This window comes from Sapajus apella, unplaced genomic scaffold (genome assembly GCF_009761245.1).
Source record: "Sapajus apella isolate SASKATOON/1434 unplaced genomic scaffold, GSC_monkey_1.0 scaffold41, whole genome shotgun sequence".
In the NCBI taxonomy this organism is placed as follows: Eukaryota; Metazoa; Chordata; class Mammalia; order Primates; family Cebidae; genus Sapajus; species Sapajus apella.
The window spans coordinates 15,701,937-15,719,428 of record NW_022436981.1 but is presented as its reverse complement, the minus strand read 5'-3'; the positions used below and the strand labels follow the sequence as shown (position 1 = coordinate 15,719,428).

The window sequence follows — 17,492 nt, the reverse complement described above, 5'->3', positions numbered from 1 at the left end:
ACACACTTCCAGTTCTATAGTGAGCATATACAGGCACACCTAAAGCCAGTGGATACCAGAAATGGGCATGACGAGGCTGTGCATGAATTTTCATGAGGAACATTAAGAGATTTCTCAGCTATAGACCAGTCTCCAGAGTCTAATTTCAATCAACCTTTACACTCTGGGCTCCAAAAAAAATTCAGCAATTTTTTTTTTCATATACTTTCCTACTTCTAGCCTTTGCTTAATTTCTTCCACCTAGAATATTCTTTCTTTACATTTCCAAATGCCTCAATTTTACAAATTTTATCAAGGCCAATGTGGTTGATGATTTCCAAAGATAGCCACCAACAATTCTTCCCACAACTGTATACACATGCTACTTCCACCTCTTTTTGAATACGATCCACTCTTGTGATTTGCTTTAACCATCAGAACGTGGCAGGGGTAACACTTTGCCAAGTCTGGGCCTAGACTTTGCTGGGCCTGCAGCTTCTACTTTCACCTTCTTTGAAACCAACAACCATATAGAGAAGTCTGATCATCCTCCTAGAAAAACAGGCTCTGGAGGATGAGAGAGCATGAAGGGCAACAACGAACCGACCAGCCAGCCCAGGTATGATACCAGATATGTGAGTCAAAACAGCTTGGATCAAATGATCCAAGCAAGCACATTTTAGTCAAGTTTTAGATCCAGTTTTAGTGAAACGATCCTAGTAAGCACGACTTAAAGCAGAGATAAGCTACCCCTCTTTAGCCTTACTAAAACTGCAGAATTATGAGCAACTTAATGGTGGTTATTGTTAGGCCCCTAAGTTTTAGGCGTGGTATTCTCATATGGAAGTGGTTTGAACTCTGCCCCTCTGTGAAATCCGATGGCATTTTATTTCTCACTTTTTTGTGGCACATCACTTTCTACACTGTATCGGGACAACTCCGTGAGAGTAATTTACTATGTTATATTATCTTTGCATTTCCAAAGTAGGGCAATATTTTCTTGTATGGGACTCAACAAACACATTTATACATGAGTAATTGTATTTGTGTGTTCATATACACTATTCACACATATGAATTCTACACAATACAATTAAGTAGGAAAGATTCCCTCCTCACCTAAAGCAATCAATGTTTTCTTAAGGTTGATACTTAGGTATTCTTAACGGTATTGGTGTTTTCTGCTAACAGCTTGAAAGACTGAGATAAAATTAACCATTAGAATGCATTTGTTTTGTGTGTACCTTCCTGCAGATAAATTTTAAAGTCGAGTCACCATCCTAAGGTCCATTTTCCAGTTTTTTTACACATGCTTTATCATTTTCCTGTGGATTTTTCAAGTGTTTCATAGTGAAATAGGTGCTTTTCCTACAAAAATATGCATTTATAACACTGATCCCTGTAGCTCATGGTGGCTCCCAGTAAAGGTTTAGTATACCCGACAGCATGTCATTGGCCTTACGGCATAGAGACCATACAGTCGTGAGGAAACACGCAAACTATGGAGCAAACATCAGCAACAAGGACACATCCAGCACAAAGTCCCAACCATAGTCTATGGGCACCTGTCAGTAACAACGAGTCAAAAATAAAAAAGAGCAGGGGCATACTCTGGGGAATGTGATCAGAGGAGAAATGCACAGAGCCACAGAGAATGTAGCATTAATTATGTCAGTTACAAGTCAGGGGAGAGAGGTGGAAAGCAGATGCAAAGAGTTCACAGGCTCCTTTAAGTAAGGGCAGGTCAGCACAGCCTACATGGGTCGCAGATCTCTATTTTTCATAAATGCCAAGGATTCTAGGTGGTGGGATAATTGACAGGCTGCTCTCCTCTCTGAAAAAGGATTAAGAAGTCAGAAATGGAGCAAACTAGATTTTTAGGAGTACCTCTAAAATGGCAAGTTTTGGCAACAAACTCCAGGATCCCTCAGCCTTTCTACCATGGAAGAGGAGAACAATATTCTTGAGTATCACATATGTAATGACAGCTACCACTTATTGCTGACTATCAACCCAATAAGGTAGATCACATATGCAATGATAATATATAGCCACCACTCATTACTATTATATCAACCCAGTAAGGTAGACACTATTTTCTAGATAAGGAAACTGAGGTTATGAAAGGGGGAGTTATTAGCCTAAGATTGGAACATAGGTCTACTGGCACAAAGCCCAGGCTCACCTTGCATATCCCTGCCTCTATCCCTGCCTACCCCACTTTGGAGAACTACAGTTGCTCCCCAAGATCAGGTTCCAAGGTGTTGGAACAGTAAAGCCTACAGATGGAGGGGCCTGACACTAACAGAGTTTTGTTAAGCCTAGGGTAGAAACTGACACCTTTGTCAATAGGGCATATTTATTCCAGAACAGCCTGAGAGGTATCATGCCCAAAACAATGTACTCTGGATTTAAGGGAGGAGGGGCAAAACTGTTAACACTGTGGATTCAAAAGACATCTTCCAAAGAAACAGGCTTATTGAAAAACACACACATGCATACACACCTACAAACTGCTTTTTACATTTCATTAAGACTAGTGCTGGGTAGATAACTAGAAATTATTCTTCATGTTCCAGAACAGGAGGAAATTGAAAGAACTTGTTCAATGAACACAAAGGCTCTTTGTGTTCATCAAACTGTTAATTTTCAAATTCCTGTTTTGGATTTGGCTTGAAATTACGTGGATGAATATCTTTAAAATATATATGTTCTTTCTCCAGTTGGCATGATATGTCATCCTGAGCCTTCAAAAAGTACTTCAAAAATGAAGTACTCATCTTGATTTTTTTAGACATATTCCTGCTCCTTTAGGAATCAACTTTACAGTAACTTCTTTTAGTATTCAAAAGCTTGAGGTTTGCAACAAGATAACCCTGAGTTCTAATCATGACCGTCACCACTAGCATTGAGAAAACTCCTTAACTACATTCTCTGAGAATTGATGTCCCTGTATTTTAAAAGGGACTAATAATACTGATAGGGTTCGGATCTGTGTCCCCACCCAAGTCTTATATTGAAACATAATCCCCAATGCTGGAGGTGGGGCCTGGTGGGAGGTGACTGGATTACGGGAGTGGATTTCCCCATTGGTGCTGTTTTTGTGATAGTGATTGAACTCTTGTAAGATCTGATTATTTAAAGGTGTGTACCATCTCCCCCCTCTCTCTCTCTCTCTCCTTCTCCTTCTCTGGCCAGGTGAAGTGTTGGCTCCCCCTTTCCCTTCCACCATGATTCTAAGTTTCCTCAGGCCTCCCTAGGAGCCAAGCAGACAGCCAGCATCATGCTTCCTGTACAGTCTGCAGAACTGTGAGCCAATTAAACCTCTTCTCCTTATGAATCACCCAGTCTGAGGTATTTCTGTATAGCAGTACAAGAGCAGGCTTAAACAGATACCAATCTCATATACATGTACTGCCAGCACTCCTCCTCCAGCAGTTACTCCTATTACTGCCACTATTGCTCCAACAAGAACCACCATAGAATGCACTATATATTCAGCATTTACTATGTGCTAGGCACTAGTTAATTACTTTATATACTTTCTGACTAATGCCCATGCCAACTTTTCAGAGAGGCAGGGTATTTATCCCTTCTTCGTGGCTGAAGAGACTTAAAGACTAAGTATCTTAATACCATTAGCTACTTCTGAGAAACTGGGATAAAAATCCATGTTTACAGGGCTTAGAATGGTTACACTTAACCAGCAGGCCATACTCCCTATGATAATGAAATGAGCTACTGTAAGTTCTTGGCACCACCCTAGGAGTGAGTGGGTCCTCCATAGAGAGTTGCTGAAACTCTCTTTCCCCCAGAGTGAGGCCTTTCTCAGCTTCCTGAAACCGTCATTCATTCTTCTGTGCTCTCAAAGTACATATTTGTATATACGTACATATCTTTATCTTTCTGTGTATATCTTTACTGAAGCATCTTTCTTTTTATAATTAAATATATATCTGCATCCCCATCAGCCCATGGGTTACTACAGAAGAAGAACACTTACACAACCCTGTTTTATACTCCCCACATCTTCACAGCCTCCCTCCCATGCCCAGACAACACTGTAATCTTTTCTTTTTAAGACCCTACACTGCTATAACCTACGTTTTAACACTGCTCATCTCACAGTTACTCACTTTGATACCAGTCATTGCACAAAGGCAAGAATTTATATTCCCCCATACTTCAAGTACCTTGCACATTACAGGAACATAACAGATGTTGAATGAATGAATGAGGTGATAAATGAATATATTTAGACTTCGTTCCAGTTTCCCTTTCTTTTATATTTATTTAATAGCAACAAGTTACAAAAGTCTTAATCAGAAATTCAAACCCCATTGATTAAATCCTAAGCTGGAATGAGATCAATCAGTATGAAGCATCATTTACACAGCTGTAGCAAATTTTGCTTTAAATCATCTTATATGAGCTAGCAAATCCCAGAGGATACAACAAAAAGGCCTCTCATTTCTATTGTGCTTCTAATTTTTACAATGACGTGGTGGAAAACAATCTCTCATTTTCCTTTGGTCCATGAGTAAACTAAGGCTAAGAGACAGAGGAAGTAATTCGACAGATGTTCCAGGGCTAATAATTGACAGTTTGTCCTCAAGTTCAATCTTCTGATATGAAGTATGGTTTTCTATATAAACTAGAGCTACCTCTCTTGATATTTCATATCTAAGAAAAATTCTGAGATATATGGCCACTAAAATAAACCTGAATTAAGCTGAAAAGCTATATAACTGAAGGAAAAAAAGGAAAAAGGAATTTTTTTTCAGTTAAATTATCCAGGCAAAATTTTCCAAGTATTAATTGTGTGAATGGCTGTTTTGCAAATAGAGCAGCTTTTTTTCCTTCCATCTGTAAGTTTAGAAATGTACATCTCATGCCTTTATTGGCTAACTCTGGGAAAAACAGACACTTCCTGAGGCACACAGGCTGTGACTGGGCATACTGTGTCCAGGGCTAAGTCAGCAACCACACACAACAAGTTATTCTTTAACCTGCATGGTGGTTACTTAACAGTGGGAAAAAAATTATCGAAAACTAGTCTCTAGTTGCAAAAACAACAACAAAAAAACCCAAGAGAACCTTTGGATCTTCCCAAAACACTGATCTAATTTCGCATTCATAATACTTCTAAAACAGCAATATAGTTAAACTTATACTACGGAAAAATAAGCAATTCCCCAAAGGCATTATTTTTTATTGAGTAGTAAACCTCATCACCAAACCATTATAGAGAGAAACCATTCTGGAATAAGGTACCTGAAAACGAAGTATTTCATAATTCCTAAAGACTAGCTAATGCAGCTGTTCTGACAATGTCATTTGAATATTTGAAAATTCATTATGGAGAACAATAACTCATCTCCCCATAAATTGTTTCCAAACAAATTAACCCAAAAGCCATTAATGCAACAGCTGCTGCAATTAACCAATTCTTCCAACTTGCTGATTTGTCCATTTGGAATAGAGGAGGGACACAGGGAAGCTGAGAATACTTAACAATTTTCATGTAAAGACAAAGCTCAGTTTCAAAATCCCTGAACGTAGAAAAAAGAAACCCTTAACCATTATGTAAGCAAACACAGAGCACACATACTTCCAGAATGCCTAGCCATGTTTACATTTAGAGTTCAGAATAGGTGAAACCTGAAGACATGCATGGAATCCATGCTCATCACATTACATCAGGTTTACCATGTTAATTCCTGAAGGGGATTGTAATTCTTTATTCCATAATATTTCAGACCATAAATTTGCTGCACAGAAACACATTTCCACCTCTGCTACAGTTTTTATCTTGGATCTCTCTCTAATGCACTGTTCCCAACCTGTATCTCTTATGTAAAACAATCTGTTTAGCACTCTTGGGTTTCTAAACCCCACTAAGCATGTTTTTGATTTGTTGTTGACAGTGGTTATTGCATTTCTCCCCTTTGACCTCACACTCTGCTAAGAACTGCAGCTAAACCTACACATATAAAGATTAAAGGCAAGTCTACTGTGGCTTTTGAACATCAAACAGCCAGAGTTGTACATGACTCAAGAAAATTGCATGGAGGTGGCTCTGTTTTTGTCCTTCATGCTAGAAAATTCTTCATTATCATTCTTGTTGTGACTGCTCTTATCCATTCTCTTGGTGATGTTAGATACCCATAAGAAGTGATAAACACCCTCTACCAAGAGAAAATACATTCTAACCCACAGCACAGGGGTAGGCAAGAAGCAAAGAGGGGAGGGGAAAGATAGAGGCAGGACTCGTAGGAGAAGGAGAGGGGAAATTTGAACTGACCAACTAAAGCTTTTTAGAAAAAGCCACATGTATTTCCTGAAAGAAAATGTATTGTTTGCAGAATACGTGCTCCTCTGAATCTCAATATCTGATTACAAGCATGATCTGAATTTGATACAATTTATTCCTATTAAAGAAAACCTCCTGTGGAGAATAAGCCTTTGTTGGAGAGAGGAAACCAATGCTAAAATGCACCTGCTTCAGTTGGGTATGATTTATCACTTATCTTCAAGAAGAGGAAGCCCTAGTAACAAAAAATGTAAAGAAGCCTCATTCTGACAATCTTTAGAACCTTGAAGCTGAACCAGGGGATCAGTGAGGCTGTATCCTAATGTAGCTCCTGATGTTTCTAAACTTGAACCTACGTCTCTTCTCAGAGACTTTCATATTCAGTTTTTCAGACAAAATGTAGTGAAGGCTATATTGTTTTCTGTACAATTAATGTCAATAAACACTGTAGACTATGTATAACAATCTGTTTAGTGCTTCTGGGCTGCTAAGCTCTTCTCTAAACATCAGTAGAAAAAAAAATTGCTTCCTGTGAGTCCCACAGGTAGTCTAGAAATGTGAAATTTCCTATTGTAGAAATTCCCACAATTTAAACTCTTCCACTTAGCACATTAATTGGCAGCACATAATTTGAAAACACTGAATTAAACTGTGGAAAGAAATCCATTGTTTTGTTAATATTTCAGAGAACTTCTTCATGTGCTCTGGGTTTTCTCTTATCCTGGTTTAGTCTTTCTAGTTCACATCATTGAGGGAGCTCAGAGAACCGTAACTTCATGGGCTTATCCACCCACTGCTCTTAGTCACTTACTTTGTGTCCATTTCTACCCCAGAAGGTGAGAGAGCCGGGGCTGTTCATCTCGTCTAGCCTCCTCCTGTGCACCCCGACTCTGTCTCCTCTTTTACTGTTTCTGCATTTGCTGTACACATCTCATAAATGCACGGGAGTCTCAGAACTGGTTTGCTCCTTTATGCAAACACATTGCTCTGATATGCTTAGAACAAAATTCCAGAGGCCTTCCTGGAATCACAAGGCTGCAAGTATACACTAACACGATTTGGAAATACAGCTGTTGCCTCACTTTCTCTTAGAAAGTTAGTTTCTTGGAGACAAAAACCAACTTGAAGAGACGAAGTTTAAGGCAAACAAAAACATATAGTCTTTTATTAGCTTCTCCCTATGCATATTCACCTAAGTAAAGCTGATTCCAACCACCATCCCAATCAAAGAACAATGGCCTACATAACAGGTCTTCCAGTGTATCCTTGGGAACCCTGAGAAATGGTCCAGCCTTATTCTCAGAGGTTCACATTTAGCATATTCTTTATGGCCTTATCTCAGGTTTCCCCAAAGCAATTAAGATTATAGCAACAGGCAGGAACTGTGGTACCCTGTCAAGTGGTGGTTTCCTAGCTTGACTAGGGAAAGCCAGTTATCCATCCTGGGACCCTTGTCCTCCTCTGCCAATCATAGCAAGCATTTGTCCCAGGCGCCGTCTTTGCAGCAGTCAGTACGTACAGCTGTTGTAACCGAGGGAGCGAGAAATCACCACTAAGACAAAGACCAGGCCAAATTACAGGGTCTTTATTGCAGGCGGCGGCGGAGGACTCACGTCTCTCTAACCCGCAGCCCCGAAAGGAGGGTGTCAAGACCTTTTATGCCCATAAACCACCTCCTGGGCAGGGGTAGGGGCGAGGAGCTTTGGACATTCTGAGGGCCAGTGGACTCTGGACATTCCGATTGTTACTTAAGTGGTTCCCAGAAGTCAAGATAAGCGTTAGTTTACACATTGTCTGGGTAGGGTGGAAATGACAGACCTTAGTTACTTATTACAAGTCGCAGGGGCCAAAATTGAGTGGGTTTGGACTGCTTGCCTGTCACATCAGGGTTACAGAGAGCAGTTTCAACAGAAAGCCGAGGTATGGTTGACGTGTGCAGTTTATGGGGCTTTTACCATGTCACACAGCTGTATTCAATGTACTGAAAAAAATCACAAGAGCAGTAATGCCCAGAAACACAGCAGTGTAAGAAATGCTAATGAAACAATTTTCTTACTGAAATCCTATTTTTTATGATAATTAAACATAAATTCTAATTAATTAAGGCTGAGAATCAAGAAGTTTCCTTAAACTGCAGTAGCACTACTGCACAAACTATTATGTGGTCCTGCTGGTAAATCACAAATTGCAGCTATTATGGGAAGAGCACTCTATTAAAGTCAGGGTATTTTCTCCATTCATCTTTTTTTAAAGATTGTACAATATATTGGTCTGTACAAGGATTCATTTTTAAGCCTAACAGAAGCTGTTAAGATACCACTTACAGTACCATTTAAGTGCTCACTGCTGAATCTGTAGCCTTTGAACATATACTGAATTATGGCTCTGTCAGACTACACACATCCCAGCCAAAGGGTAGTCAGGGGAGGGAGCCAGGGGAAAGGCAGTGAAGGACCCCCGTCTATATTCGTTTGTCTCTGCTTAAGTTGATTTTAATGTCAGAGTTTGCTTACACTTTTTAAACTGTGTAACATATTTCAAAGAGACAAGTTCAATTTTCAAGTCAAACAGCAGATAATGGCATCAGGGATGCCTGCAACCACAAAGGAAATACACATAAAGAGGGCAAAATGCAAGTTAAATGTCTGCATAAGCAGCCAGATGGAAATGAGATTTCAAACGGTCCCCTCAACCTGGAGCTTTCTCAGCACTGTGTGTTTTTAGGACACTTTCTCATCACTAAAATTGCACACAATTACGATTATCTCTATTATACATGCTCAACAGTTAGTAAGAAACCAACATATTAAGTAATTTTTTAGTGGCTATATTTAGCAAGACAGTGACAAAGATATGAATGGCACTATTCAGAGGACAGCTAAAATATTTTGCTCACTTTAGGGACACAGAATTCATTAAATACCCAGGATTTTAAGATTTATGTTCAGAAAGACTAAAGGAAGCTTCGTTTTGATTAAACCTGTATAATCAAAAGTATAGTCTGCCTTATCGGTTCATCGAATGAAAAATGAAAAAATGACTGAATTAAATATCAATCACGAATTAAGATTTCTGACCTATAGAAACTTGATGAGTATACCCAGTTAGTGTTTTAAGTAAGAATTTAAGAAATCAGGAGAGCATGTCCTCTAACTTGGATTTTCCCTATGCAGTACATTTTTGTTTTTGTATCTGTGTTGAAAGAGAAGCAGAGGGGGAATGTTCCTGAAAGAACAGCATATGTGGGAAAAATTACACGTTCATATAGATTGAAAGTCATGAGACTGTAATCAGGCTTTGCTGTGTAATCTCTAACAAGGGGTGACTTTTCTGAGTTTCAGGGTCTGGAAGACAGGGCAACCATCATACACTAAGGTGACTCAAAAGAGTGAAGAGCAATTGGGGGCAGGTGACCTTGAAACCACCAAACTCTTTCAGGCCACTCTGTGGTTGAAGTTTGGGTCTTTTTGTAAGTCAAAAGAATGGCGAGTTCATTTCAAAGATGACCCAATTGCCTTTACTATCAGCTCTCATGGCTGTGGGCAAAGGAGAGAAGGTAGAGAGAAGGTAGAAAATAGATGAGTTTAAGGAGACAATGTGGCATTGCAGAGAAGGAAGAAAAGAATTGTCGAAAGACATACAGGTTGGATTTTTAATATTTGTGGGTCACAAAACTCTTTGAGAATCTGATGAAAACAGTAAATATTCAATCCAGAAAAGTGTACCTACAAAACACATTGTTTCCAGAGTTTCAAGCATCTTTTTTAAACATATGCTTGCAGGGGATCAGGACAACATATCAGACGTCTACAAAGACACCTCTATCTCTGATAACGATGATCTCATAGAAATATATTTTTAGGCTCAGGCAGGAGAATCGCTTGAACCAGGGAGGCAGAAGTTGCAGTGAGCCGAGACCGTGCCACTGCAATTCAGCCTGGGTGACAGAGCGAGACTATGTCTCAAAAAAATACATGTTTTTAACCTGGTGACATTCCTGAGATGTACTGAAGTAATGCATATCACAACATTTTTTTCCTTTTAAAATAACAGCACAAAATTTTCTATCTCTAGTTCTCTTGCTAAAGCAAAGTTTGAGGTTTCTCAAATATAGTTTAAAGTTACAGAAATAAAGAGCCAAATATGTCAAAATTCCTAAATTATGAAATTGTGATTGAGAGTGAAGAAACTATCGTCACACTGCATGAGTTTGAATCCCAGGGGACCCATTTTGTGACCACACATAGCTTACTATTCTGAGCCTCATTCTCCTTAACCATAAAGTAGAAATAATAACGGAACCTATTTCAAAGACTAAATGAGTTTGGATTGCTAAATGTGTTTATACATGGAAAACATTAAGAGCAATATCTAATATATCTTGAATTCTCAGTACATGTCAGACAGGGCATCACCACCATTATTCTCTTGGGAACTTGCTGTGTTTGGAATTGCCTTAGCCCCATAGGCAGAGAAAGGTACTTTCTTAGGAGTCCTGGTTCACAACTCAGACAACATCTTCTGAGGATTAAGCATGGTAGTACCCACAAAGTTACTTCAAAATTCCTATATTGAATTCTGGCTATAAATTCCTGACTTCTCTGTCCAAAGATTGAGGTCTGATGACCACACCTACTGCCCCCCATCTTTATGCTATTATAAAGCCTGACTTGGAACAAGCCGTAATTGCAATAATTGTGTCCTTGTCTGTGCCGTCCTATGGTATCTCCCATGAGTCTAATTAGCGTCAGCATAGCTACCCTATGTATCACTTTAAAAACACAGGGTAAATGAGCTTGGTACATTTTTAAGCGTGTGCAGTAATTACTGCTTTGCTACCTACTTCTTTACATTAGAGCAGTTTTAGTTACTTAGTGGGATTTCAGGACAGCCCAGAATTCATTTCACAGTTGGAAGGATAACATAATGTCGAACACTCAGAAGGTGTAAGACACTGAATATTGTCTTCACTCTAAGAGCCCCAGCCCGTGGAACTGAAGCACATGACCAAAGCATTAAGTCATTTTCTGAAATCCTGCTGCTGCTAGCTGACTCCACAAACATGCACTTAGCCATATTCTCCTGGGGCTTGCCGCTCTGCGGTAGTAAACAGACACCAATTGAAGCCACATTAACTCTTTCAGCTGCACTTCCACTCCCCCCAGTGAATAGAAGGCATAAAAGCAGCAATTTACTATATGATTTTGAACCATTCTCAACACATTTCTTAGAAAATGATGGTAAGCCTTAAGGGATTTCAAAGGTTGTAAAATCAAAGAGAAGTAGTGAGAAAAAAATATGTAACACTTAGAATTTCTCGTAACTTAAGAACAGATACTAATTCTATGCAAACTATGAAGCAAAACATGCGTGTTTTCTACTATTAAAATAACCACCTAAAAAAGTTCATGGTGGAAGTGTAAAACAGCTCTGGCTGGATAATTAATTTGCTCAATGACACTGTTCTCAAAACCAAAACTGTCATGTCCTTTTTATTACTTTTAAATATAAGGAATTAACCATGACAGTAGATTCCAAATGACAGATATGTCTCATGGCAATTGTGAACATTATCAGAATATAGCCAAACACTCAACAAGCATATATAAGCTACAAAGTGAATTAGAAAGGCAAGATCAGACAAATATTCTTACGGGAATCAAAAATTGCCCTCATGGTTGTCATTACCTCTTCCTGAACGTTACCACTTAAATCCTGGAAATAATTACATCCCAGGTTCCTAATTCCCAGCTACATAATTTGACCAATTTTGTGGTGTTCAAAAAGCGTTCATTTAGCATCTTTGAAATTTCATTCGAATGCTTTTACAATCTCTCCCAGATCATTAATTAAGGCATTCTAAGAGGCCAGTCATCTGGTCTCACAATAACCACTTCCTTCAGACTCAATAGAGGGTTATTTATCAGCAATCTTTGCAATCGTTCACCCCTTTTTTAGAGAATTTTTTAATCCCTAGCAACTTCAAAACACAATGAAACCTATAAAAACTTCAGATTTTATCTCCATTCAAAACAGACTGTTTTAAATTGCCAAATTTTGTGGTTTAATTGATCTTTTTCAGCTTTCCTCAAGATATCTCTATAAAACAAGAATAAGTATTCTGTTACTATCACACTATGCATCTAATGACAATAGGAGAGCATTTTAGGCTATATCTCCTTAGGCTGAACAGGTTTAAAATTTAACTGGTATCCCAAGGTCAAGTTATTCAACTTGCTCACAAATAAATGTGTTTCTTTTCAGACTTTATTTATCCTAAGATATTATCATACTTAATGATCTCTATGGTAAACATATGTTTTTAAGATGACATAATACATGAGCTAAAAATAATTTTACTTGCAAGAAAACAAAATGGTAGAATACTTCCCTATCTCAGTGCTTGACAAATAGTAGTTATTCAATGAGGTTTGTTAAACCAAGTGAGTCTTTTTCATATGGTTGTATCGAGGTACACACAAAGCACACCTTGTACTTACATACTGCATTAGTTAAGAAAAAGACATTATTCTGACTTGGAGAAACTACGCAGGTTTGAAGGCACAGTCTCCACAAGACCACCCTCACTTCAGAAATCAGCCATAAGCTTCAGGGATCCCAGGCCACCTTCACTTCATACCAACTGGCTATAAGTTTCAGGGTTTCCATGAGCACTGTCAGGCTGGAAAATTCACTAGAAAATCTCAAAGAATTCAAGAAAACACTCTACTCATGACTAAAGTTTTATGACAATGAAAAGATACAAATTAGAATCAGCCAAACTCAAAGAGATGCCTGGATGCCAGAATCTCAGAGAGGTCCAAATGTGGAGTTTCGGGTCATCTTCTGTGGCATCTTGGGTGATGGATATAGTGTGTGACGAGTGAGTATTGCCAACCAAGGAAGTTCACCTTTGAAGTCTAGAGTTTTTATTGGGGATTGATCACATACTGCCCAAGCGGCTGACCTTTAGTTGCCAGCCTCCCCGGTAGTTCAATTTAATACTTTTAGTCACCAGTTTTTCATTGCATATTATGGCAATCCCATTGCAAATCCCATTGTTAGATTTTCCAATGGCAAAAGTCCCTAGATTAAAAAAAGGAAAAAGAAAGAAAAAACCTTCTGTCAGGCAAGACATTCCAGAGAGGTAGAGATCACCTCCCAGTAGCCAAGAGTGGAAGCCAGATCTCTACTTGGTGAAAGTTGATTGTTTACTATGTAGACATCATCATTTCCTAATGGATTATCAAATATTAGATAGGAAAAGGACACTAGAATAAGGATTTACAAGCAAATCTTCCCCTATAGTCGGTAAGAATTATATGCATAAGTATATCATATCCAATTTTAGCCAACAAGTTCACACCAAAAAGCTTTAAGGATGACAAGTAGCAAAAACTATTTAAATTTTTTTTTATCAGGCATGATAAAATTGAAAAGAGTTAAAGGAAACTGGTCCTGAAAAGATAAAACTAGGTGAAGTCAAAATTCTTAAAGCAAAATTAATTTTACCTAGCAGTTGTTAATGGACCTATGCAGATCACATGCTTTGTAAGGTATTTCTAACAGTCACAACAATTAGAAACGAAGTTTCAGGACTCTCAGTAGGAAAAAGCAAATTGGCTTTTGCGAGAATTAAGACTATAACTTTTGTTGGACATTTCAACCAACTGACGTTTAGAAAATGAAAAATGTATAGATAGCAAAAGAAAATGTATTTAGAAATTAATATAGTCCTGAAGTGAACGGATGATTCAACATTTGGACAGCCCTAAAAGATACAACACAATCTCAACTCATAGAAATCTTTTAAAATGGAATCAATAAAGAAAAGTTTTTTTGATAAGAAGAAAAAATGACATTCAGGCATAAATTGGAACCATATAACACTCTGGACACCTTGACAATACACAATTCTACAAGTTTCTAAATAAAACAAAAGCAAAAGCAAAATTCTTCGATTATACATAAAGTTAACGTTAAATAAACTTTCTAAAATAAACTAAAACCTCTGTGACAAATTTTATTAAGAACAGTATTAAGAAACATTTAATTTATAACATTCACTTTTTAAATAAAGTTTTATAAAAAAAAACTTTGGGTTACTCTTGGATAAACCAAATAATATTAAACAAAATAAACGTTGAAGTGATGTTTTAAAATTACAACATTCGTTAAGGAGCCTAATAACAATTATCCTTTGTTAAAAGTATAAGCAATCAAATAATTTAACCATGTAGTTTTCAACTTTTTCTTAAATTTATCCAAGAAAGCTTTCAGAGTTAGATTTCACAGCCTAGGTAAAATCCACCTAAAAATGTCAACAACTAAATTTAACAAATGTTTTTCATGGCTTAGAGATGTTTTTCGATGGTAAGTGCTCCCTCTGGTCTTATAGTATTCGGAAACTTCCTATCATTTTATGAGCTTACTTCTACACAGAATGAACTACAAAGAAAGATTCAAAGCCTGCAATACAATCTGTTCTGCTTAAGCTGAACCTTCTATTTCTCTTCATCCCATCCTCCCAAAGAGGCTCAATTAAGTTTTAAAAGGTTAATAATAATGAATAAAAGGAAAGATATACCATGTTCCTAGAAAGACTCCGTATTATGAAGCTGTCAATTCTCTATAATCTACAAATTAAGTGTAACTAATTTAATCTAAAATCTCATTTGAAGTTTTTATAAACATACTGAAATAATTTAGAAGTTCTAGAGGAACCGGGAAATTCCAGAAAAATAAATTATAAGGAAAAGGATGACCCATACTGATAGCAAATCAATGGCACCATAAAGTTACAGTAATAGACTCTAGTTTCTAATTTATAAAATTACATATTGCATGACATCTTTCTGTAATAAATATGAATTAATGTTAGAATTAAAACATCAGAAAGAAAATTCTTTTGGAAAAAAAAATCCACGTTCTTATTGAAATTTTGCCCTATAAAGTAATAATGAGGAAAGAATGAGTCCTACAAATTGAGTTATAGGATGGTAATTTATTTTTCCTAAAAGGAAAAAGTATTACTTGCCATATTCTATGCCATACAAAAGCAGCTACTTATGTACAAAATATGTTACATCATTTTATATGTTGAGAAATACAAAGATACAAAATTATCTTTCCAGAATCACCTTAAGCCTTCCTTCTCTATAAAATTCTGATATTCTCCTCACATTGTGCAGAAATGGCCACCCTCTTCTAATGTATCCCAGTAAATTTCTTATATAATTATATTATTACTGTTACTGATGGTGCAGGAAAATATACATTTTAATTGATGGTGAGAATGTACATTATGTCTGTCCTTTTGGAAACACCCATTATAATTTTAAATTTTGTGGCAACGATATCGCTTTAGTTTAGACATCTGACATGCCTAGTATATACTTTATATATTCAAAGATGTTGAATATCGTCCTAGTGGCAAAAAAATTAAATTCCCAACTGAATAAAAGTTTAATAAAGTTTTATGTGAATTTTTTATTGTCCCACATGGCCTATTATACAACCAATAGAATAATAGTTGCCATAATGGCCTAGAGAGGTTTCCATGAGGCTTTGGTAAGTAAAAAAATGTGAGAAGAGGAGAAACAAACATAATCTTATTTTTACAAAGCAAAGAAATGACAAAAATATATTCATTGACTCTCTCTCTGTGTATAGTGAATATGTAAATTCTGGAAAAAATTACTAAAAACTACATATCTCGTTAACCTGTGTTACTTCCTGGGAAAGAGAAAAAGTTATGTGATAAGGATAAAACCAGACAACCAAACATAATGATTACATAAACTTTAATCTATTAATGCAATGGACTGCATTAATAATTTTTTTATAATTCAACCATCTTTGAGTACCTATAATAAACAATAATAATTTATTATTGGACAGTGCTAAATCCAACTTACTAGTATTTATTTGTTGTGTATCTTTTTTCATAAGGTTGGTTCATAACACTGAAGACCAATGGAAATACAATGCAAGCCAAGCCCCATATACAGTGTTCTAGTAACCACTTAAGAAAAATAAAAAATAAGTGAATAAATTTTAATATAAAATCAACCTAATATAACAAATATAAATCTATCAATATAAAATTACTGAGATATTTCATACTTTATTCTAAGTCTTCTAAATCTGTATGTATTTTACACTAGAGTATGTCTCAGTTTAGCTGTTAATATTTGATGATTTGATAATTTGGGGAAGAAGTTGGCCTGAAACATATCAACAGGAGAAGCAGCTTATGCTGACCAAGAGGCAGCAAACAAGTTCCTAGATGCCATTAACCAAATCATTGAGGAGAAAGGATACCTGCCTGAATAGACTTTTAACACAGGAAAAAGTACCCTATGGGACATTTATTAGTAAGGAAGAGAGTCAAGTACCAATATTTAAGGCAGGATTTAAGGCTAACTACTGTTTTGCAAATGCAGTCAAGTTTATGATCAGGCCTGCCCTTATATATAAAGGTGCTAACCTTCATACATTGAAGGGAAAAGATAAACACCAGCTGCCAGTCTTTTGATTGTACAACAAGAAGTCCTGGACAAGAGGCATTCTTCTGGACTGGCTCCATTAATGCTTTGTCCCTGAAGTCAGAAGTAGACTGCCAGTAAGACACTACCTTTTGAAGGTCTTCTGATTTTAGACAATGCCTCCTGGCCACCCAGAGAGCCATGAGTTCAACACCTAAGCCATCAAAGTGGTTTACTTGCCCGCAAACAAAATGCCTCATTCAGCCTCTAGAACAGGGAGTAGTAGGACCTCTAAGGCTCATTACACGTGGTTCCCTATGAAAAGGATTGTCAACACTATAAAAGAGAACCTCAACAGAGAGAACATCATGAAAATCTGGAAGAATTGCGCTGCTGAAAAGGCACCATCATTGTTTCAGAAAAAGCTATGAAAGTCGTCAATCCTGAAATATTTTTTTTTTTTTTACTAGAGAATACCATGTCCGGATGTTGTGCATAACTTCATAGGATTTTTCAAACAGCCAATCAAGGAGATCATACAGCCAAAAAAAAAAAGGTGGTGAGGTGAACAATCTTGGAGACCTTCAAGAGCTAATTGACACCACAACAGAGGAATTAACAAAAGATGACCTGATGAAGATGAGTGCTTCTGAGACAGTGTCAGATGTAAGGAAGAAGAGGTAAAAGAAGCATTACCTGAAAACACACTGATA

At 37.1% G+C, this 17,492-nt stretch overlaps 1 long non-coding RNA gene across 1 annotated transcript; it reads right to left on the bottom strand.

The window, feature by feature from the left end:
- Positions 1–708: 708 nt before the first annotated feature.
- LOC116565898 lies at positions 709–12,134 on the bottom strand. The gene is made up of 3 exons (XR_004275645.1): positions 12,122–12,134; positions 5,347–5,351; positions 709–916 (listed from the first exon to the last, which is right to left on the bottom strand). It is a non-coding gene; the product is annotated as an uncharacterized LOC116565898 (long non-coding RNA).
- Between the last annotated feature and the right edge of the window lie 5,358 nt (positions 12,135–17,492).